This window comes from Diprion similis, chromosome 4 (genome assembly GCF_021155765.1).
Source record: "Diprion similis isolate iyDipSimi1 chromosome 4, iyDipSimi1.1, whole genome shotgun sequence".
NCBI classification, from domain to species: domain Eukaryota; kingdom Metazoa; phylum Arthropoda; class Insecta; order Hymenoptera; family Diprionidae; genus Diprion; species Diprion similis.
Genome location: NC_060108.1, coordinates 14,808,449 through 14,832,058, shown reverse-complemented (window position 1 = coordinate 14,832,058; position 23,610 = coordinate 14,808,449). Strand labels below are relative to the sequence as shown.

The window sequence follows — 23,610 nt, the reverse complement described above, 5'->3', positions numbered from 1 at the left end:
TGTCTATTCCTCGCTGGAGGAAAGCTTGAGAGGGAATTGACACGAACTCGGAACACCTCTTGAACACGAGCTTTCAATCAGTCGGTCGTCGGAATTGCGAGACTGCAATGCGAAGGTATAAGCATCTGCAATTGCAGGCTCACATATGTATATGTATATAGGTATAATATTACATATGTCGAGTGAAACTTCGTGCATGAAACGAGTGACGATGCATCGAACCTATGTGGAGAGGTGGTCTCTTCAAATCGTCTCGATTTTCTTCATTATATTTTCATTATGATACAGGAGACATGAAAATCGCCGGCATTGCTGAGCTGGGATAAACGAAAATCATTTCAATCTGTGATATTGATTTTTTTATATGTTTATATTTATTTATAGACAAATAAACAGTTGAAATGGACTTAATTTTTTAAAATAACTTTTAACGTATCATTTCACCTTTCACTTTTTGTTCTCGGCCGTACTTCGTACTTACACTTTTCGTTAAAGGATTGTTCTAATTGTTCTCAAAGACCTTAGCAGAGAAAAAGAGAAAGAGAGAGCCTGACTTTTCAAGAAAATAGGTGTAATTAGCTCAGGAAGACACCACGTGATCGACCGCATGGGTCATAGTTTATTCAATCCTTATTATCTCAGCGAAGACGCATGAATTGGGGGCAAAAAACGGCCGATATTTGTAGCAACGCCGAATTCGCGGGAGGGTGAAACCCTCCCTCCTTGGGTTTCCGACGCTGCGCGATGCTCGAGGGGCTTCGTTAATCGATTACCTGTAGTTAGTAACACCAGGTTCGTTAACCCTTTAAAAACTCGGACCTCCCTCGGTGTCTGCAACGCCCCATCTCCATATATGCTTAACCGTAGTTTCGCGACTCTTTAATCCAATTTCCACACACACACTGCATGGCTCCCGCAACTCGACGATTCATTCTGCATAACTCGGGGCAGGGGATTGGAATTGAAAAAAGCTGGGTCAATGGGTGCGGGAGGATTTTAATTCCGATGGTGATATACCATATATATTGTAAGGGGAAAGGGTTGTTGGGTATACTTCGTGGGAAACATCGTGCGGGTGAGTTTCTTTTGAAAAAAGAAGTTACGCCACACAAGTCGAATTAACGTGTCTTCTTCTTATTTTTGAGGAGGAGATGCACCCTCTGTAGTTAATTAAAGTCATGGGGAAGTCCTGCCCTTACCGACCGAGCGAACTCACCCTTTTTTTCCTGTATTAAATAAACAAATGAACGAAAAGGGCTCAAATTTCAACGATGCATCGCTCCTTCGTAGCGGCAATATCCTGAAGATCGTAAAAAAAAATATGCGGTCTTTTGACATTCATTACTATTATCCCATTTTCCCCGCATTTCAGAGGGCCAAATAGTGCAAAGTTGAGATACTTTGCGCAATTCCAGCAAGAATTAGAAGTAAAATGAGCCATCGTGAGACTGTTTTCGTGCAATACTCAAGTTTGTTGACGAGAAATTATAGGAATCACGAAATTGGAACTCTATCCGTTCATTTGTTTATTCGATATAGAGGAAAAAGGGTGAGTTTGCTCGGTCGGTAAGGGTAGGACTACCACATGACCTTAAAGCTGACTTTCTCCTTCTTTGTACCAGCGATTCCACATCAGGTCTGATCGCGTGTCGCCCGTCGTTGTTCTATGATTGCGATTTCGACCGATTCTCGTTTTACTCGACGACAGCTGCACCACCTCGTGTTCCGTGTGTGTAACAATTTAATGTTCCTCCACACGCGTACACACAATGTATAATATGTGGGGGCGCAATCGGCTGCTCCGGATTCTTCCTGACCTTGTCAGTGAACCTGATCGATCGCGTACACGAGAATTCTAAACGACTTGTCCCCCCTCTGACCTGAAGTAATTTACCAACAGTAGGACCATTCATCTCTCCACAGCCAAAACTGTTATATCGCTGATAATGACTCGATTCTACGCATCGAGGACACAACTCGGCACTTTCTTTATTCAATCCACAAGTCACGATTAAAATTGAATTCCGTTTTACGTACGACAACGTGAGAATACTCAACTAAACTTCCATATCCCCCGGTACCTAATTGAAATTTTTACCTTGTAAAAAATGTTCCAGGGATGAGTTTAGAAGAAAAAAAAAGTTCAAGCCGTCAGCGCAAACACGGTTGTGATATTAATTTTCGATTTCACGGTGCTTCACTTTTACAGAACGAAGCACGTACAGATGAATATATCAATTTGATTTGTTTCTTCCAACTTGCTGGTATTATTCTCACAAATTGGTGTCTATTCAGTTTCAAAGTACCGTTCATGTACAGCTCGGTTTCATACTTCTTTATCATTCTTACAATAGGCATACTAGATCGTGTCTCAAGTAAGAATCGGTTAGAAAATCTAACCAATCCAAGAACTGTAAGAACAATCATCCGTAGGGTGTCTCTCGTATATTTCAGCATCGAGCGAATGAATTCAAACTCGACACCCTCTACACCCTCTACACCCCGCCGACCTCTGTAACATGTAACATTCATGTGTATACATACATACACATGCCATGGAGTTATATACATTGTACATAAATATCTCTGACGTAGCTTTGCCTAGGGTCTCCATATGCATTATACATATATGTACCTACGACTCGTGACACACACACACAAACGCACCCTACACCTATCCACGTATATTATATCGATTTCTTTTATTCCCACGTATTCCGTGCGTGCATATCTGTGTAATAGGCGAGGAATAAAACTGTGCTTCGTGAAGTATGATTGGCGCGAGGAGTGTGCAATAACGAGTGCAATCGGCGCGCTTTACAAATTAATTCATCATCCGAACCTACGAGGATTTCTTTTGTTTCAAGGTCCGCATTGTCCTACTGTAGGATACACAAGGATATGTAATTTACACGTATATATACGTTCATATATTGTATAACACGCCGTAGGTATACATCGGTGTGTAAATGCAGAGGATTGAGTTTTCCTCCCGATTGTTTTTTTTATTGTTAATCACAAAGCTTATTGTTATTAGGAGTTTCCGTAAAGCCAGCTCGAAGCTGCGCGAGGACTCGCGGTAGGTATAATATCGAGCCAATGAACGAGGCCTCGCGAACACCTGGTGCACGCCGTGCCGCCTTTATACCTACCTATTATTATTTCGAAAACACCCTTTCCGGGATACAATCGAACCTGAACGTGTAGCAAAGCCAGCGTGGCCGACATTCGATTCTTCGTATCTCGAATCCCCTACGTACACATATCGAATATCGTCTATAAGGCATATATTACACCCTTGCTGCTTTTGTAATTTAAATTGACCAAAGATTCTTGCCAATCAACCCTTATTCGACGAGGTTGAATTAAAAAACCGGAACCTTTTATATTTTGGATGTAGTAATTCCGTTCTGAAACGTTTTCAAAATTATTTATTTTTTCCTTTCCATTCTACCGACGTTTTTTCAAGTATGTACCTAATTTTGTTTCTTTTTTTGTAACAACAGCGGCGAGTTTCGTAGAAAAATCCCGCGACAATAATTTAACTGAACTTGAAAAAGAAGAAGAAGAAGAAAAGGGTAAAAAAAAAAAAAAGAATGGAAAACATCCAATACCGACGGTTTTGGTTTTTCTCATCCCTCGGGTGGGACGGGGATTAATTTTGCGTTACATACCGCGCAAATCGCTCACCTTTATTGGTATTTCAGCCGGCAATGCGGCGATGGTCCAGGTATTACGGATGTAGGCTGCAGTTTGGCACACGCTGCAATTTATCGGGCTTCCCGCAAAACGTGCGTTATTGTAGAATCCCTGCTGGCAGGGGCTGGATGGAGTCAGCCAGGGGGTGTAGGCAGAGCGCGAAGCATGGCAGACTGCTTGAACTCACTCGAGTTCGTTTTTCATTTCGAACGCACGCGCCTGCAACCCCGGGAGTTTCAATGGACGACAAATGCGCGGTGAGCAACGATCTGTCTCGAGTTCCATGCCCGCTATCCGTGGCAGCTAGGGGGTAGGTAGCTGCATTAATCAGGCCCTGTTAAGGGATTCCTGCCCCCTTTGCACAGCTTATGCTCGTACGTATTCCTGTGCCTGCATGGAGAGCGAGGCTGCGCTCTTTCAATTTGTAGATAAATACTAATTCATCATCTCGCAATCAGTGTGTTTACCAGATCCATGAATGGCAAGTTTTCACTCAATTCTATCCAAGCTGTCGTTATTTTTTATTCAATATAAACGAAATGCACCAAAGTACCTCGTTTTACGGCCTGGATATATACCTTTCGGAAAAGTTGGGCGTTCAGCGAAAAGCCGTATAACGAATCAATTGTATTTACACGGTAACTTGTACGAATTCAATTGGATCTATTCAAATTTTTTTTTTTTTTCGGTTTCTTTCTATAATATAATATCATTTTTGGTTCATAAAACATTTTATACTTTTTATTTTCCATATAAAAGTTCTTACATAGAAATTATTTTTTTTGCCGTGTAGCGTAACATTGTTGGTTATTTCGTAAATCGACGAAGTGCCATAATTAAAAAGAGCCGTTATTGCAAAATACCGTATATCTAGAGAAGTGTAGGTGTATACAGAAATCAGCTGAATTTACCGTATTCGTAATTCCATGCCATGGGTACGTATAATAAATTTTATTTTATCAATAATGCGCGTGATATTTCTCTATCACATTATGCATCATCGATTATACCTCGTATTAAGAATAAATATATATCTTGTATAAAAAGGTGTATAAATATTCATATACACACACGTATACCTTACACTTCAGCTACCTAATGAAAGATTTAAACCGTCGTAAAGCAACAGTTCATACATGCACACGTCGGCTTTTCCAAGCGGTTTAGTACACTACACACGCATACTTGTACTCGTGTAACGTGCAGAGTCACCCTCTTACCTTGGAGAATCGCACGGCAGCTAAAATCACCCTTAAATTTGGTGTCTATGCACACATACGAACATACACACACAAACACACACACACACACACACACACATGATACAGTGTCCGTCTGGCGCTGCTCTCTCTCAATCTCAATCTCTCCCTTTGTCCCTCTCCCATCCTCGCCCCCCCCCTCCCTCTCTCTCTCTCTCTCTTAATCCACGCGAGGAGTCGAGCCTGTCTGCAACGCTCGAGAGAAGCGTTGAAAATATCGACGTTTTTAAAAGTAAAGCTAACGCACCCGCGGGCTGCGTGACTTAGATCTCTGGAAGGGCGTCGGGCTCGCCGGCATCAATGGTTCTGCAGTGTTATACTTAAGTACGTATAAGTTATACCGCACCTAACCGCATCGTACCTGTGCGTAGACCTCCTTCTCGGCCTCCTCCTCCTCCTATATACGATTAACTCGACTTCATTGCAGTCCTCGTCACGTATAGTATAAAGTGATATAACCGACAGCGACTGCGCCCAAGCTTTTATATATGTACCTATAATATTAAAGGCTGCATCGATGTGGCAGATGTAGGTATAACATTACGTGCCTGCACATGCACATGCACATGCACGTGCCACACGCAGGGAAAAGAGGCTATCGAGTGGATAATTATAAGCGAGCGCATCGACTATCCTTCCAGGGCGGGACTAGCCAGAGTCACGTTAGACTCAGTCCAATTGCACAATACTTAATTTCATTCTGAATCACTGCAGTGACTCGTCGGTGTTTGAAAATTATTGTGAGATACCTAGGTAAGTAGGTATGTCTATATCACTTTGTCGGATCAATCCGTCCGACGCGACGGCTGACGCACTCACTATATATATTATATATTCGTGTAATTTTCCAACGTCACAGCTCGTAGCATTTTATAGAATACGTGATCACATTATGCACGCAGGTATTTATACGGGGTGTGTATTATCTAATGGTGTGCTGCATGCCGCGGTCGAGAGACATCGACACGAATTACGTCACGCGTGATGCGTTTGAATTTCGTAAAAACCTACGTCTGAGATCGAAATACATTATTATTATATGCACTGAGAGTATATTATAGACATTCGTACGATTCGATATACCCACCTATTTTACGTAACACAGGGCAATGAAAAAAAGTTATCTTTTTTTTCCCGGCTTATATTTAAATGAATAAATTTTGATTCTATACGAAAATTTTGAATAATAACGAAAATCTTCATTTATTACTTGTAATGTTTGTTTTTGTCTTTCTTGCGTTAATAAATAAGTATTGAAGTTTTCAATTGATAGTATGAGCAGCGGGTGGCAGCACGTTGAAATAAAAAACGAACTCTATCTAATAAAATTAATTTTTCTATTGTTAATTACGTGGAAGAAATCAACGTTTGAAATCTAGAACCCAGACTCAAAATTCGTGTTGACCGGTGTAACGAGCTGATAAACGTAGTCGAATCTAATGAATTTATTTCAACCATCACGTATCCATCATCTCCAATTTACAACGTTAATCACGAATCTATGAAAAACGATCTTGTAACTGATATAGTACAACACATATTTCAACCGAATTATAACCATCCGCGATACAACTATTCCACATATGTATTTGCATAAAATTTCAAAGGCGTTTGCTCAGCAGTTCACGCGGGAAGATAATAAAAATCATTTAAAAAATTCATCCTCCCCGTAAGCTAAACGAATTTCATGTACCGATTACAACCGTACGTTGGATCGAAATCGACCGTAAGTCGTACACAGTCATGTATATTTTATTCGACTCGTGTGAACCAAAACGGTGTTACGATCGTATCAACACGATGATACTATAAGTTCTCATGAATTATTATCCCCTCTTGCATTGCGCGCAGGTAAATACCAATATCCATGGTGTTGAACGTGCCTCCGGAATTGAGAGTCGCATCGAGGAGTCGCGCGGCGTACGGTTGAGAACCGCTGCTCTCGATCCCCCGCCCTCGTATTGCCCCCCCCCCCCCCCCCCCCCCCCCCCCACCCGAAACGACTCTCGCGCGCTGGCCTGGCGGCTGGTCGGCAGCGACAGTCGGCGAGGAACGCTCGCGGTGTTCGTTTCGCGTGTTTTTGGAGTTTCGGTCAGATTTAAACGTTGACATTCGTATTATAACGTCGCGTCGACAGTCGCCGCGTCGCTCTTTTCCGCCCGTCGCGCGAAGCGTGGGCCTGTTTTTTTTCTTCTTCTTTTATTTTCTCTCTCTCTCTCTCGGTACTTTCAACCTTCCCTTCCCTTTTATTCACTCCCCCTCCCTCCACTGCTCCCCGGCTTTTATCCTTTGTAGCGACGAATCCGACGGGGGCGTTCTGTCGTCGTTTCTCGTATAGCTTTTCTACCTTCGGCCGACGGCTAGTTCCCGTCGACTTATGTTTTACTCGACTCGCGCGGAAATTTGTCGTTGATAGCGATTGTTCGTATAGAGAGTGAAGTCGGGCGTAATATTACGACCGTCCAATTTTGTACGCGTTGATGATTATTGTAGGAAAGTGCGTAGTGTGTACGCGTCGATTGTTGTTGTTTTTTTTTTTTTAATTGTTATTCGTGATACTCTTCAGTTTGTTGTATAATTGACGGTTTTCGTTATTATCATTGACGATGCGAATAACCTGCGAGCGAGCGGTTTGGCTTCAGTGTTTTGTTTTGACATGTGTAAACAGCAGCGTCGCCATATTGGATTACTAACGCATCATACAGACGAGGAGGACGACGACGACGACGACGACGACGAGGAGGAGAACGAAAAGCACGAAAACGATTCTCTTTCAAAGCAACGAAGCGTTATTCGACGAGGAGGGATTCGTCTGTCAGGTAAGAGGAGACTCGCTTCTCTTTTTATTCCGTTTTCTTTTCCGCTTCGTGTAAGCAACTGCGCAAGATTTTTAAGAATCGCGCCCACGCAACGTTCGTCGAGTGTGTTTTCGCTCCTGTAAACTTCACTTTACGTAGGTATTTCGTATTTTACAAGTCGTGTTCTCGTTTGTTGCTACATGCATACATACATCTTGCAGTTGCGTATAGTTTCGCACGTACTCGAGGTCCGACCTACGCTTCTCGCCTGCCCACGCAAAAAAACAAAAAAATAAAAACAAAACAAAAGACGATGTGTTTTGCGCCGATTCTCGTTTGTTGTTTCTTAGAGACCAAGATGAAACAGTTAACCTACGTTCACGCAACGTAACGTAACGTAACGTAACGTAACGTAACCTACTAGACAAATCACGATCATTTACTAACGTAGATACTGAGCAAGCTTGAAAGTTTTTAAGCTTTTGGAATACGTATTATATAGTTGATTTTACTTTTTATTTATTGTACGGTTTACCGAATCTCAAATTAGGCAGTGATGAAATTATTGAAAACAACGTCGTTACGTTAACGTTCAACGAAATTTACTTCAACCCAATTCTGACACCGAGTGTCGACTCGTGAGTTTTATCGACTTGAGGAAGAATCGTTTTTCATATCAAAAAAATAAAAAAAACTGTAAAACTTTAAACTGACGCAGTTTTTTTTTTTTTTTTTCTTCTTCTTTTTTCATTATTGAACTGACGCTTATCTAGAAATTCAGTTTCTGACAAATTTCTCCTAACTTTGATTTCGACTTGTTAGTCGAAAGAGACACAAAATTACTTTGTTACACCTGCCGAAATTTTTCTCAATTACAAGTTACAAGCACAGCAGCGTAGTTCTTTTTCCTTTCGATGAGAACGAAATAACTTTTTAAACAACGTACATAACACTGCAATCCTTCGTCCTCTTCCGCATTATTTTCATCAATCTCTATAATACGCCTCTTAATGCGTTTATTTTCCTTCTCTTCACCTGCAGCAAGTAGTTAGGAAGTCGGTAAGAATCGAGTGGCCATCGTTGATGGTTAATTCGATTGCTTGGTTAGTCACGACGAATTTATAATGCGTATGCGTATACGAATAATACGTACGTTTATCCGTCCGCATAAGCTCACAACGCATACAATGTCTATAATTAACCTTTATCTAAGAAAAATAGTAGCGTCGTATCGATTTTGGACGGTTGTTTTTTCTTTCAGAAAAGATAGGAAGAATAATTCAACTTCGGATTTGAGAGAGCTCTCTCAGGCGCTGGGCCACCTCGACGTCACTCTCCTTATACTATTATAGACGCGTTAGCCGCATTTTGTAATGACCCCGATTCGCGCCAAACCCAAACCAACATTGCACCAGGCGTCACACTATAAATATACGTATATGTTTATAAGTATATGCAATAGCATGTAAAACGTGGCTATACTCTTTACGATTATTAGCGCTGCGGTTAGACCGATTCGGTTTTCTTTTTAAATATATTTACCGCTATTGTTGTATAGAGAATTAGAAGGACAATCTGTTCTTTCGTAGGAATATTGTTTATTATATATCTATTATATGAAAAAATGTGTAACAAGAAGAAGAAGAAGAAAAAAAAACAACGCAATTAAGAACAGCGCACAAAAATTATTTGTTGTGTGTGTGTGTGTGTGTATGTGTACGACAATCGTTGACTACATTGTCAATAATAATTCTTGGGGGTATGAATGCAGAAATTGAAGTTGAAATCCTTGAATTCGCAATGCTCTAAGCACGCGATAAGCTGTGTACGTAGTGTTATATCGTGTATTTTCGGAGTCGCGAGACACATTTATAACCCACCTCCCGAGTACAGATGCGATGCGATTGTAAAGTTGAGAAAAAAATTTAAGAAAAACAAGAATAAAAATTAGAAAGAGAGAAAAAAAGCGTGGTGTCGTCGTCGTCGACGACGACGCTGAGACGGATCTGTTAAATTTGATTATGTACGTGCATCAGCGTTGCGTGCGTGACGAGACGAGACGAGACGAGACGAAGAGGAGAGGAAAAGAGTCGTGGGGAGAGCAGTGGAGAGGAAAGGAGAGGAAAGGAGAGGAGAGGAGAGACCTGCGCGACTCATCCTCTCATCTCCTCACATCGGAAAGCTAAGAAGCACGTCTGCTGCGTTCACTCGTTCGCTTTGCTTGCTCTCTTCTCCTTCTTCTTATTCTTATTCTTCTTCTTCTTCTTCTTCTTCTGTCAGAGAATCTATAAGCGCGACGTCTCTCTTGTCTCTCCTTCCAATTCTTTAGCTGCGTATTTTCCCACCATTTCTCGTATTATTTTTAGCCGGCAACGTATGCTGTATCATATACTGTAGTCCCACAGACGTCTTTCGTCATTTTCTTGCACACGCGGTACTGCTGCATACCTGTGTATAAGCATTGAACACGTGTGTATATATACAAACACATATCCTTGTGTGTACGAAAATCTTTCGTTTCTGCAAGCGTAAAGAGAAGCTGCGAATCTATAATAATTAAAGCCAAGGTGAACAAGCAAAAATCTGCATATATACATATAATCTCTAATTAATTTACAGTCATACAGGCACTGCCTCGCTTCTATACACTTGTGTATGTTTTTTTTTCTCTTGTCTTTTTTTCTCTGCTATTTCAATGTCGGATGGTCGTAGATCGGCTCTAAATATAAAAGAAGAAAAAAACATTTCTAATTTTCTCAGATCTTTATTTCTAGCCGATTTATGACTATCCAATATGATCTTCCACTCAACGAACACCCTAATGTACCTACATGTTGTATGCACTTGTCATTACTGCACATTTATACTAAACAAGATGAATTTCCAACGATTGGATGGTTCGTCGTTTGCGAAAAAATTCTAGCTCACTTGTTGTTTGCCAAAGCGATCAACCGTAATTCATTCAGGGAACAATTCGCCGCGATGTTGGATGTAGTGAAAAATTTCTCGAGAGCTCTTGGCGTTGGAAGCAATTGTCGGACTTATTTATTGTTAGAATTTTTGCGGTTACTTTCATGACGGTGCTTTTAGATTTTAGCGCATGCGCATTAAATTTTAACAATATACTCTCTATACTTTATTATACATGCATGAATAATACATTCTTTTATGTTATCGATGCATCAGTCTTCGCTAACTCTCGTGACGATTGTGTATACGTACCCACCAGACGTGTATAATATGCATGCAATGTAGATTGACTTTTGGGACACACTCACTTTTCTCTCCTCTAGCCTTTCGCTTCTTTTTTCTTTTATTTGTTTATTTTGTTTTATTTAATCATTTATTTTTCTTTTTTTTCTTTTGTTCTTATCCGCGGCACAACAACCGATTTCTTTTCCGGTGTAATACTCTATTTTTTCGTCACGACCTTAAACCCCGTTTACATGTAGGTACGTTTAAACGCAACGACTCTTGGTGTATAAAGTATTTACGTATGCACATATGTTAGACGGAGTGAGTGTGCGATACTCATTCGACTGCAAACTGCTCACGATACCCGAAAAAAAAAGCTTTCGTGCGTGGGTGATAAAATTGTAAAGGCGCACATGAAAAGCCGACCGCGTTGAAGAGAGTAAAAATTGTCACGTTTCCGCTTTTTTTTTTTCTTCCCCTCCGTATCAAAGGTGACGTACATTTTTTTTATGGAGCGTATTATACTAACGCGATAAATGGTTTTTATACTACTATTTATTGTATAACTATCTACGTGTATTTTCATTATGTCATCACGATCTACAACGAATGCACAGACCTAATCGATTGACTTTAAATTTTTTTCATGAACACACTGTTGAAAAATGTACATTTTGAGAACAAAATCAAAGTGAGAAAGCTGTTCGTTTACAAGCTACAGGTGTGACAGGCAAGCGATTTAAAAGTGGGGAAAAATGTATAAAATATAAATTTGTATTTTTTGAATTTATTTTGAATTCCAGTTTTCTCACTTTTTAATGACCTAATTGGCTGGCATGTAGCTGTTGAATGAAAAGCTTGTCCACTTCCATCTGGGTCTCAGAATTCTTACTTTTTAACAAAGAATGCATGAGAAAAATTGAAAGCCAATCGATAAGGACCGTGCATTCCAAAATTGAAATTCGAAAAAATAAGATATTGAAGACAGAATATGAGAATTTTGTGAAATATCTTAAATGTTCGATACTTTTATAGAATTATGAGGATAAAACTAAGCCGCGTTTTTCTATTTCTAAATAGTTTAAACACGTTTGGCTGCTAACTCTGGCTACTAGCTTCAGCTTCATTTCGTTTGTTATAAACACAAGGTTTTAAATAAGGAAAGCATGGCTGCCCGCAGCCTACTTGCTTGCTCGTTACAGTAGTGAGTTTTTACTTGGACGAAAAGAGGCCGGAGAGTATCGCAGAGATAATATACGTTTCACGTTTACCTTATATCTACTACGTATCCTGTTACAAGAAGAAAAGAAAAGAAAGGCGAAAGGAATCGAGAGAAAGAGGATGAAAAAACGTGGGGAAATGACCGAGATTGATCCTAACCTTTTCCACTGTTTTCTTTTTACCCGGTAATAGCGTGTGTACATGGGTACTCTGATAAATATATATATAATACATAACTTTATATTCCAACCAACATTATACATATATATCGTTGCAAGAATAACGCGTGCTAATCTTCAAACTACAACAACAAACAACATATATCGTTTCGACGCGACAAGTGTTGTTGGAGAAATATTTCCTGGTTATATACATGCACGTATACATGTGTCGCATCTTTTTTTTCGAAAAGAAAAATTGACATGTTGTTTAACAAAAAAAAAGAACAAAAATATAGAAAGTGTAAAGATCCGAAAGAAATTAACTATATATTGGATAAAGAACTTTGAAAATTTCGTAAAAGCATTCAAAAATAATAGCATTGACAAAGATGATAAATTTAGATATTATAAAGATATTTCTTCTATTATAATCTTGACCTCGGTGTTGAAATTCGTAGGTACTATTGTTATATTATTCTTTGACGCACGCACACCTGGAAGGTACATCATATATATACATAATCGTGTTCTATAATGTAAGGTTTACGCGATTATTACGTAATCCTGTATCATTCCGAATGAATGTATAATATTATTATATGCATATATATATATATATATGTATATGTATAATCTTTCAAAGATTGTAAATTTTCCTGCAACCGAAAGCGAGAGAAGAAACAGAGTTTGAGGATTTAGGTCGGACTCTCTGTGTTTTGTTGCACGATTGGTCCAATTTCAACGAAATTTATTACGAAAATAAACGTTTGAAGAAATTAAACGATGTAGATAATATCGTAACATCTTCTCCGGATTCGTGTAGTGTAACTCCATAGCTTCGTTTTCCCTTTTCATCGTCGTGTCGTCGTCAAACGTTTCTCTGCATTTAAACCATCATCATCGTCATCATCATCGTTCGTTATCGTACGAAATTTTGTTCGATATTTATTTTTATAATTTCGTGCATCCTATTTAAGTAGATTGCATATTTTTTTGGATTCGTTCATTTTCCGTTTCCGTTTCCTCCTCACGCTTTACGTTCAGAAAAAACGATCTTGCTCTTTTGCAATTTCCCGCTGTTTCGACGTGTTGCGATACGATGTGCAAGTGTGTAAGGAATGAAATTTCTACGCGCAGTTAAAGATGCCTGAAAATTTATGTAAATCATACATCATCTTTTTATTCTTTATTTCTTTGCATGTATAAACGACATTTAAACGAATACAATTATTATTAAAAATGTACGGTTAGCGGAAAAAGGTTTAAAAAATGTTTCTGATTCTCACCAGGTTAAATATAATTTTTAAGAAAGTCCTTTGGATCTGAAAAAAAAAATTTTGAACATTCAATTTGAGTTTTGTAATCACCAATTTATCAATAATGTAAGAGGAAAAAAAAAATCCGTACAGATTGTATTCAATTTTAATAAACGATAACTTATTTCGTTCGTAAACGAATATGCTACAAATCGTATTTGAGACAGATTTATTGCTGAGTTCGTTGGTTTGGTGAAAAACAATCCGATACGTGTAATTTACACAAGGCAAACTCGTGATTTATTAATGAATGATAACTCGTTGTTGTTATCCAAAATCCAACTTCGTTGATCTATAGATATTTCATACGGGGCGGGGGGTATAAAGAAATCAAAATCGAACACAAGCAATGTGAAAATTTTTCGGTTAAAAATGATTCACGTACAAAAAATAATATCATCTCTCTGAAGAATTGTTGATATCTAATATAATATAATATTATATAATAATATAATAATAAGATATAATTAAGTTCGAAGTTTCAAAATTTCTTCTCTCTGCCACGAGGACTTTTGTTTTTGTTTTGCCAATTATTATTTCATCACGATTATGTTTCGTCATCGCTTTTTCGATCCGACTATACCTACGCCCAACACATCCTCAATTTCCTTTATATTTCTACTTTGTCATTTTTTGTTAATCATCTCTTTGACTTGCGTGGCATTAACGCTAAGCCATTACGTATAACGTGCGCACTTGATCACCGTTCTCGAATGATTTTTTTATGCTCCTTTTTTGATTTTTTTTTTTTCTTCTTACCTCCATCGTTATTTCGCACTGGCTCGGTTGAAGGTCAACGGTATATACTTTTTACACTTTTATCTTCTGCGTTTTCATTCTTCTACTTTACGTTACTGTTTGTTTGTTTTTTTTTTTTTTTTTTTTTTTTTTTTTTATCATTTTTTGCCTACACTCATCTCGTGCGTTCTTTCTTTCGTTGAGTCGGACCAAGTCTCGATGATGCAGAAACTCCGGTGAGATGTTACAACATCACCAAGCAAAGCAGGTTAAAGTAGTCTCTCTTATTGTTAGCGTTTATTCTTCGTACAAAACTAACGTAAATAAAACAGAACAAATCTATCTCTTTCTCAACTTTTGTTTCCTTTCGTTGTCGAGACTCTAGAGAGCTGCCTAAGTAACGTCTGGTTGGCGAGAGCAACGGAGGCTCCATTCCATTCGTGAGAATTTACATCTGCAAAATTTTCACTCACAAGTCGATGATGTGAATATCCGTCGCGCATGGTTCTTCTCATTTTTATGTACATCTTCTTTTGCTTTCTACTTCCGTTTTGTGTCTCATGTTTTTCGAGAAGTTTGAACTTTTTTTCACATCATTCGATTTTATTGGTAGTGATTTTTTTTAAATTTATTTTTTTTTTCCTTTTTTTCATGATGGTTCATTTTTTCACTCCCCTGCTAATTCGTTCTATGTAACGAAATGTGCAATTTGTTTTTTTATGCGTAGAAACGGAAATATCGGATCAAATAACTTGAAACAATTCCGGGATACTCTTTAACTATTATATCTCAAGGCACATTATTAGTTATCTTTAACATCTTTATCGAAGGTACCACGCGATGAGAAAAACTTATTTACGTGAGCAAGCGAAGTTGAATTTTTTAAATCAAAAAGGAATCGACAATTTTTACGATATTTTAGTATTTATCTTTGATCAAATCAGAGTACATACTTTGGATGTTTCGGATGGTTACTAGCGTTGTTCAATGACATATAATATAGAATATATTTTTTGTTTCTTATCTACGGAATTTCATCTAGTTTTCGCATACACATATTAATCCGCATAAAACATATGTTATAGGTATACGCAACTATTTTTTTCCCTTCAACTCTGTATTTTGTATTATGCAATAATGTAATATATATATATATATATATATATACATTGTTATGCCTGTTATATTATATATAGATATATGTATGTATATACAATATATATGTATAATATGAGGTACGACCAACACGCCGCAGCTTCGCTCTCACCTGACTCTAAGATGTTCAAATTTTGCGAAACATGTGCGTGGGCTGTGTGCATAGGTATTTGTTGTTTCAATATTCCCCGGAAAAAATTTGAATTTACCGCTTCGTATATTACTTACTTACTTTATGCATCATACCCGTAAATACATATTATATGATACGCTGCAGGCACTAGCGCAGTTGTTTTTGTGGCAAACGAAAGAGGGTGAGATAAAAATCAGAAAGAAACGAAAAGAGAAAAACTAAAGAAGACAAGTTGCGCATACGTATGACATTTTTCGTCGTATACTCTGTAGAAGCGAAAAAAAACTCTGAAAAGTATACATTTTTTTTTTTTTTTTTTTTAATTTCCCTTCTCATTCCGCATCAGACAAGTATTGTGTAACCACCGCGTAGTTTCAGAAAATTACCGTTTGCATGATATAATGTCTCACCACTTTTTTTTTTTTTTTTTTTTTTTTTTTATTTTTACCCAGTCGTAGTTTGTATGCGTAAAAAAAATGAAACAATATATGCTGGGGAAAAACCGTGAGTATTCTCTCTCTCTCTATCTCTCTCTCTCTCTCTCTCTCCACTTACGTCTTATTACTTTTTTTACACGTTGCAGGTATATATATATAAATAAGAAATGAAATATGAAAAGTAGTATAAGGGACGGCAAAAAATTGTGCTCCCTTCTTATCTCTCTCTTTTCATCTTGGTAAAAATTTATTTTATAATAACATGCTCCGAATACTATATATATTCATATATATATAATAAAGAGCTCTTCGCGGTTTTTCTCACAGCTGAACAATGGTATATATATATGTATGTGTGTATATATATATATATATAAAAGTACCCTCCTGTCTAAAAAACAGTTGTGGTAATATTAAAGAATAACGAGATGCAAAAATTTTTCTTATACATATGTATATGATATTCGCGCTCGCGGTTGGAGTGTAATAATATGCGATAAAAAATCGTATGCAAGTAAATCGTTGTTTATTTACATGCAGATTTGTCCTATATTCCGCCGTTTGTAAATAAAATAATACAAAAATTGAGCCCTTTTCGTCGTTTAATTGTTCCCATTGTTGCAATAGTGAAAAAAAATTGGAGGCTTTTATAATTTTCGAATGATTGAGGTTTTACCAACAACACGGGTGGCGGGGGGGGGGGGGGGGGGGGGGGCGAAATTTGCAAAGGAATGCACGTATCCGCTTATACCTATATGTATAATCCATACGAATCTATGGATACGAATGCTTTCTGTTGTACGTATGGATTCAGTAATAACTCGATATATTTTTAGACTGCATTCTACACTGACCGATATTGCATACATTCATTCCCCCAGCTGCATCGACTCGGGCTAAATAAAAACACCGCGTACACAACGTATGTAGGTTTACGATATATTGTACCTATACGGGTATCTATATAATATATAAAATTCACGTTACCTCGTTTTTTTTTTGTTTTTCTTTCCCTTCATTCTTTTGCAAATCTATAACCGCACGATATGAGTTTGTTCAGAGCAAGAGCGTAGCGTGGTATTATAAATTTTTCACTTGTCAGCTGCCGCAGGATGAATGAACTTCGGACCGTGTTCAAGTTTTCACATGCAGATGTAGGTAATTTAGGTATTATCGAACGATACGTCCAACGTAGCTTTATGTCATTTATTTATTTATTTATTTATTTATTTTTTTTTTTTCAATCGCTCGTCTTTCTTTTTCTTTTTCACGATAAAATTATTTTCCATTACGTTCCCGAGACGTGCATGTTTGGATATTAAACTGTCGCAATGGCCACGGGGTTGATTTTTTCTTTCGTTATGCAAAAAAAAAATTAAAAAATCAAGTGAGTACCATATAATGACAAAAAAAATTTTTTAACTTAGAGAAACTTTTTAAGCGCCGCTGTTGAGGAAAATCTCAAAATATTTTTTTCTGAAATGTCCTAAGATATATAATATATATATATACATAAGTTTGCATGTATAATTGGTGTGGGAATGAATTAGTGCGACGTAGTATATATAAATAGTATAAAAATCGAATAAGGATTGCAAAAACGTTGGTGCTACAGGCAGCAATATCAGCATCAGCTAGGTATTATATCTCTGTGTATAATCTACGTCTATAACCGTAACAAACAGACACTAACCTAGACTCCACTGACTCACTCGCTCACTCATTCACTCACTCACTTATTCACTCGGTGAAATGCGGATGTTGGCGGTTTGGTGAGAACGCGATGCTCTCTATTCCATTTTCTTCCATTATTTTACTCCTTGAAGCTCCTGCAGCTATCGCATCTCCGGCGAACCGCTTCAAAAAATCCTCTTTTTTTTTCTCCCCATGTTTTATACATATAATACGTATACACTTTATAACTTGTGTGTGTACGTTATTGTATATACGCACACGTTATTCGAGAGATGCGCGTTCGCTTGCATTATACGATGCATTAATGTACGGGATTGTTAAGTAGCGCAGCGTACTTGAGACACAATTTTGTTTGATCTCATTTCGTCGATATTTATTTCAGTTTAGCCGATTTTTATGGTCATTTGAAGAAAAGGAAATACGTATAAATAGCTTCGATTAAAAATTGTTATATATTTATATATGCGGCAGCAAATGATTGATAATTTATTTTTAAAAACTACTGTAGAAAATATATTTTCACAGAGACGTCTTTCGCGAAATTTAAATTCGAAAATCAATATAAATCTTGTAAAAAATGTTTATTCATTAATTTTCCAGATCGTGTCCACTTGTTACACTGTTGCGATCTCGTTTGGCCTGTGAATTAATCGATAACGTTTTCACAACCTGTTGCATGCGTGTATTTTTTATTTTTTAATAAAAACTCCGAAATAATTATCGTTAAATAGACAGATGCTGTATACTATACGACTTTCCAAGTACATTTAAAGGGGTTAGCATAGCATAATAACGACGTCACATGTAATTCTCTAATATAATACCGAAGTAAGAAATTGGTGCGAAGTTTTGTCGACTTTTGTTCAATGTGTATAATGAATACAAGCCTTTGGCGTGCCCTTCGATAGATTTTGCACCTCAAAGCTAAATGTACCGAACGGGAGTATCAAATTTGAGAGCGAGAGCTAGCCACCCATCGAGATGAATAATTCAATAGCCGCGTGTATCATCTAGTCGTGATGCTGCTGCTGCTGCTGCTGCTGCTGCTACTGCAAAGACACCGCATCTGCAGTCAGCTTAAGCTACTATAACGGCACAGGTTTTCATGGAAAGTAAATATTTTGCCATTATGTCACAAGCATTCGGATTATAGGTAAGGTAAGCGAAAGATATACGCCGGGTTTGTTTTTTATTTTTTTATTTTTCTGTTAGTGGTTTTTTTATTTTTGAAACACGCTGGGAATCTGAGAGAAACGCTTTGACGATCGTTCTATGATGTAGCACTAATTTATCCGTGAAAAATGTTGAGTTCAAGATTGATTTATTGCTTAACTTATTGTTAGACGGGGAATTTACATTTCAATGGTAAGTTTTGTTTAATTTCTTTTTTTTTTTTTTTACTCCTGTCTTTTCGGAAACTAGAAAATTTTACTTTAGTCAAACTTTGTTAAAGATTTTGGTGCAGTTTATAAGTTTCTAGAGTTGAAATTTGATGTTTAAAAATCAGGCCGAAGATTGTAACGTTATTTTAAATGATTTTTTTTCCTCAACAGTAGATTCAATTTCAGAATTACGTTAGATTTCACTTTTTAAATTTTTGTTTCGGTCATGTTTCTGTTTAGACAAATTCTCGATCTTTACTTCCATGCATTCCTCAAGTATTAGTCTTCTCGTCTACCACGAAATTCATTGTTAAATTACAGTGATCGCTTGAGGAACTCGGTTGAACGCGGCAGCGATGTTCCAGCTCTTTAATCATCGTCTGGACGTGCGATATCCCATCTCATCCTATCCTATCCTATCCTATCCTATCGTATCATGTACCATCGCATCCTCACCGCCACCCAACCCGCTCGAGCGCTCGTTTCCGGTTTCGTATAATCATACTTTCTCCAAGTTTTACGGTACGTGATTAACTCGAACGTTACCGTTAGACTATTTCGTGCTTGACCCTTAGAGCATACAGACATGTCGGAATCATCCACGATGGAAAAGTATCCCCGAGCCAGTGAGAGAGAGAGAGACGTAGTAACATACACGCTCTCTCTTTCTACCGCAGGAGCGTACATATAGGAATTGGGTGCCCCAAGCATTTCGTCGATATAATCCGGATATTATGAATAAATATTAGACAGAAGTGTAAAAATAGTGGTGGCTCAGGTTATTGTAACAAACAATCAACAATATCGATGTTTAGTATAATTTTTAAACGAAATAATATAACTTACAAATTTGGACCGGGCATTTTCGCCGGAAAGTCTGATACACATAAAATATTTTAACTTATCGTAAGTTCTTATACCTACAATAAGCTACAAAAAAAATTCATAAATCACTTGCTCGAAGATACATTTTACACGATATTTTAACGGCACGATTCCGGTAAATAAATGAAATTACAACAAAGCCTTGGAGCCAGGCGTCGGGGTTTTGCGATACGAGCGTGAGACGGCCAATCGGAGTCTGCGAGACAGAGAAAGGATGTAGCGTGTGGCTACTTTCCTCTCTATAAAATGCGCTCTTCCACTTACGCGAAAGGGTACACCAGGCTTCCACCACGTCTTCATGCTCTAAGGCATGTTGACCTACCATGTCTCGCCCTATACTAGCCGCGTCCATCCTCCGTCTGCATCCACGCTGTCTCTTGTTATTTCTGTACTCACTCACCATTTTTAACGGCGTGAGATGAGCTGCGGATCTTGATACGATGATCGGGTCGAAGGAAAAATAGATGAGGATTATCTGACTTCTTTTAATCGTTGCAGTAGGGAAGGGTGGGGAAAAGTGGTGGGATCCTTAAGGAGATGATTTCTAAAATCAGAATAAAATGTTTCGAGTAATTATGATTACCGAGTAATTCATATTTAATTAAAAGTCGAGGCGGTTAATTTTTTTACTTTGTTATTTAAAAAAAAATTTCAGAGGTGCCCCGAATTTTCGAAAATCACCCCCTTCCAGCCCATCGAATGTGTTCCGCCGGTCTATCGAACTTTCGGAATCTTTATTATCTCCGACGAAAATCTCTGTGTCCTCTGAACAGCACTTCTCTAAAGATATTACATTTAAAATTCAATCGATTTGAGGGGGGAGAGTAGATATATGGAACTTGACTTTATATATTGATTGAAAATATCGCGCGTCTGATGGTGTGAGGACGTATACGTCAAAAAGACGAATTCGCCGTTAAAAGGATGTATAATTTTTTATGTCTACGGCATTCGCTACAAAAGTACTCAAAACGAATGTCTACTGCACTAAAATTAGCTGAAGAAATAAGTGAAGGTGAAAGGAATGACGTTTGGTGAATACGCTCTGCGTTGGCACCGCAGAAAATTATTTTACTTGTCACATTTATAAATGGTATAAGATCGCAACCGCAATTTCTTATGGTTTCTTCGTAAACAACGTACAAAACCTTGGAAACTTGAAGATTTATCGATTTCGGGAAGAATTTTCAAAATTTTGTATTTCCTCAAAGAAAAGAAAATAAAAATCATATCGAACCAAACGGTTTAAAATCGTTTCCACCAGTTTTCCTTTTTTTCCGACTTAGGGAAGAATTTTGACAATTTTTACATTTTCTCAAAAATTAATATCAAAAGTAAGGGTATAAGGGCGTACCTGGGCGAATGCGACTTTGCGCCACCAATGAACGTGATTATTTTTCCATAAAATTCGCGACGAAGGACCGTAACCGACAGTACTTACAACCTTTTACCGTTAGTTTATCCATTTTTCAATTTCAACGCTTTTCAACGTATCCTCGTATTGTCTTTCGCGTAAATATAAAACGGCGAGGAGTGGGGGGGGGGGGAGGGAAGGGAATAGGCCTTTTCACCTTTACGCGTGGTAAAAGGTCGTATAATGGCGTAACGTCCTTGTACCATTAGACACCGTTAACCGTGTGTAATCTCTCCCAACCTTTCGAGTGTGAGGTATGGATTGAAATTGGTAATTTTCGATAAAATTTATATCGGGCTGAAGAAAAAAAAAAAAAAAAAAAAAAAAAAAACACTTTGAAAATCATGCCGAAAAGAAGAAAGTATACACGCGAGATGCATATCTATATATGTCAAGCTTTGAATTTACATACACGTATAACTATATATGTATATATATATATATATATATAAATATATATGTACACGGATTCCCTTCCCACCAAGTTGCCAATCGAATAGCAAATAAATTATGTATGCACATAATCGGATATACGTAATATATGTGTATAAAATTTACAATAATTGAGTAGGTGGTTTAAGGTTATCTATATAACTACGTCACGACGGGTTTCTTTACAGACTGCGGATCATTGAAGAAATCTGTCGGCGCTGCAGAGAAATTGTCGGGATTAAATTTAACTGCGACGGTATAAAGAAAAATGAAAAAAAAAAAACGATTTTTTGGTAATTGAGAGAATCACCGAGAGACGAAGAGATAAGGGATTTTGGAGGCTGTCAGACGCGGAAGCGATTAACTGTCTCGTTCCTAAACCTCAGAAATCCCTTCACCATTCACGAGGGCAAGGATAATTTTTTTTCTTTCATTTCTTCTTTGTCACCTTCGCTTGAAAAAGTTTAATCAATTCTTACTATCGTGATTTTTTTCCTTTATTCGGTAAAAATAACATTTTTGCTCTATGCAGATATACAGATATTTTGGTAAAAAGAAAAATTATTGACTTTCCAAAACTGTGTCTAATATGGTATGTATATATATATATGTATAATATTATACCATGGGACTTGCGAAGTAAAAAAGGAAAGAACATAAAGAAAGATAATTATTTACACCCTATAATATATAGAAAATCAAGGAAGTGTAAGAAAAGAATTTGAAGAATGTGTTTGATATGCCTTCGGGATGCGTGTGTGTGTGTATACGTAAACGTACATATATACATACTTTTATACATATATACATAGATATTATAGATTATATAATATATATCCACCCCAGCGGATGTGTCGCAGGGTTGAAATTAGTTCCCATTTCATATCCTATGACCCGTCGCGTCATCCTTCTACCCCCTGATCCTGCTTCCTGCATTTTCTCCTTCTACTCCTCGCTACATGCTCTCCAGAAACGGCAAATTCCAGGGATCGTGTCGCTCCCTCGTATCCTCCGAAACGTTATTTCGCGTCCGATTTACATCCGAAAGTTATTATTTTCTCTCACTCGTTCTCTCTCTCTCTCTCTCTCTCTCACTCTCCTCGCCGTTCCCCATATCTCATCAACGACTGTTAGCGTGGTAAAAAAACAAAAAAAAAAAAACATAACGTATCCGCGAAATCGTTCGCTCGCACGTTGCGTTTTATTGTTGTATCTACATGATATTATCTCGGACTAGCACGCGATATCCTTTTCTTTATATGCATAGATACATATTATATTATATGTATGTGTAAACTTTTTTTTCATTTTCTTTCTTCTCCTCCTCCGTCTTCTTCTTCTTCTTTTTCTTCTTCTTTTTCTTCACCTTCTTTCTCACGTCGTCATTATACGTCAATTTGTATTATTCACGTACAGCTGGCTAACGTTAATCCGATTTTTTCACATCACTCGACGAACATTCACCTAACAAACGTATTTATAACGATCTTCGCTATATATATATATATATATGTGTGTTGTATAAATCATGTATAAAAAAGAGTCAAAAACGTGACGCTTGTTATAAACACGTTCGCGTCGACGTCGTCGTCGTTCTGCCCAGCTTCCTCTATTATGTGCGCATGCACCAAGAAATCGCCTCTCCGATCTTAAAATATAATACTTAACCGTCCGTGACGTTGAGATAATG

At 37.6% G+C, this 23,610-nt stretch overlaps 1 protein-coding gene across 7 annotated transcripts in view; it reads left to right on the top strand.

Moving 5' to 3' along the window:
- Positions 1 to 23,610, top strand: part of LOC124405541 — a 176,443-nt gene that overhangs the window by 58,055 nt on the left and 94,778 nt on the right. For 6 of the 7 annotated variants that reach the window (XM_046880531.1, XM_046880534.1, XM_046880533.1 and 3 more), the window contains exon 1: positions 7,533 to 7,777. The exons of the other annotated variant lie outside the window; for it this stretch is intronic. The gene's annotated coding sequence lies outside the window, so the exon portion shown is untranslated. Of the gene's footprint in view, positions 1 to 7,532; positions 7,778 to 23,610 lie in introns of those variants that run through there. 7 annotated transcript variants of the gene reach the window in all.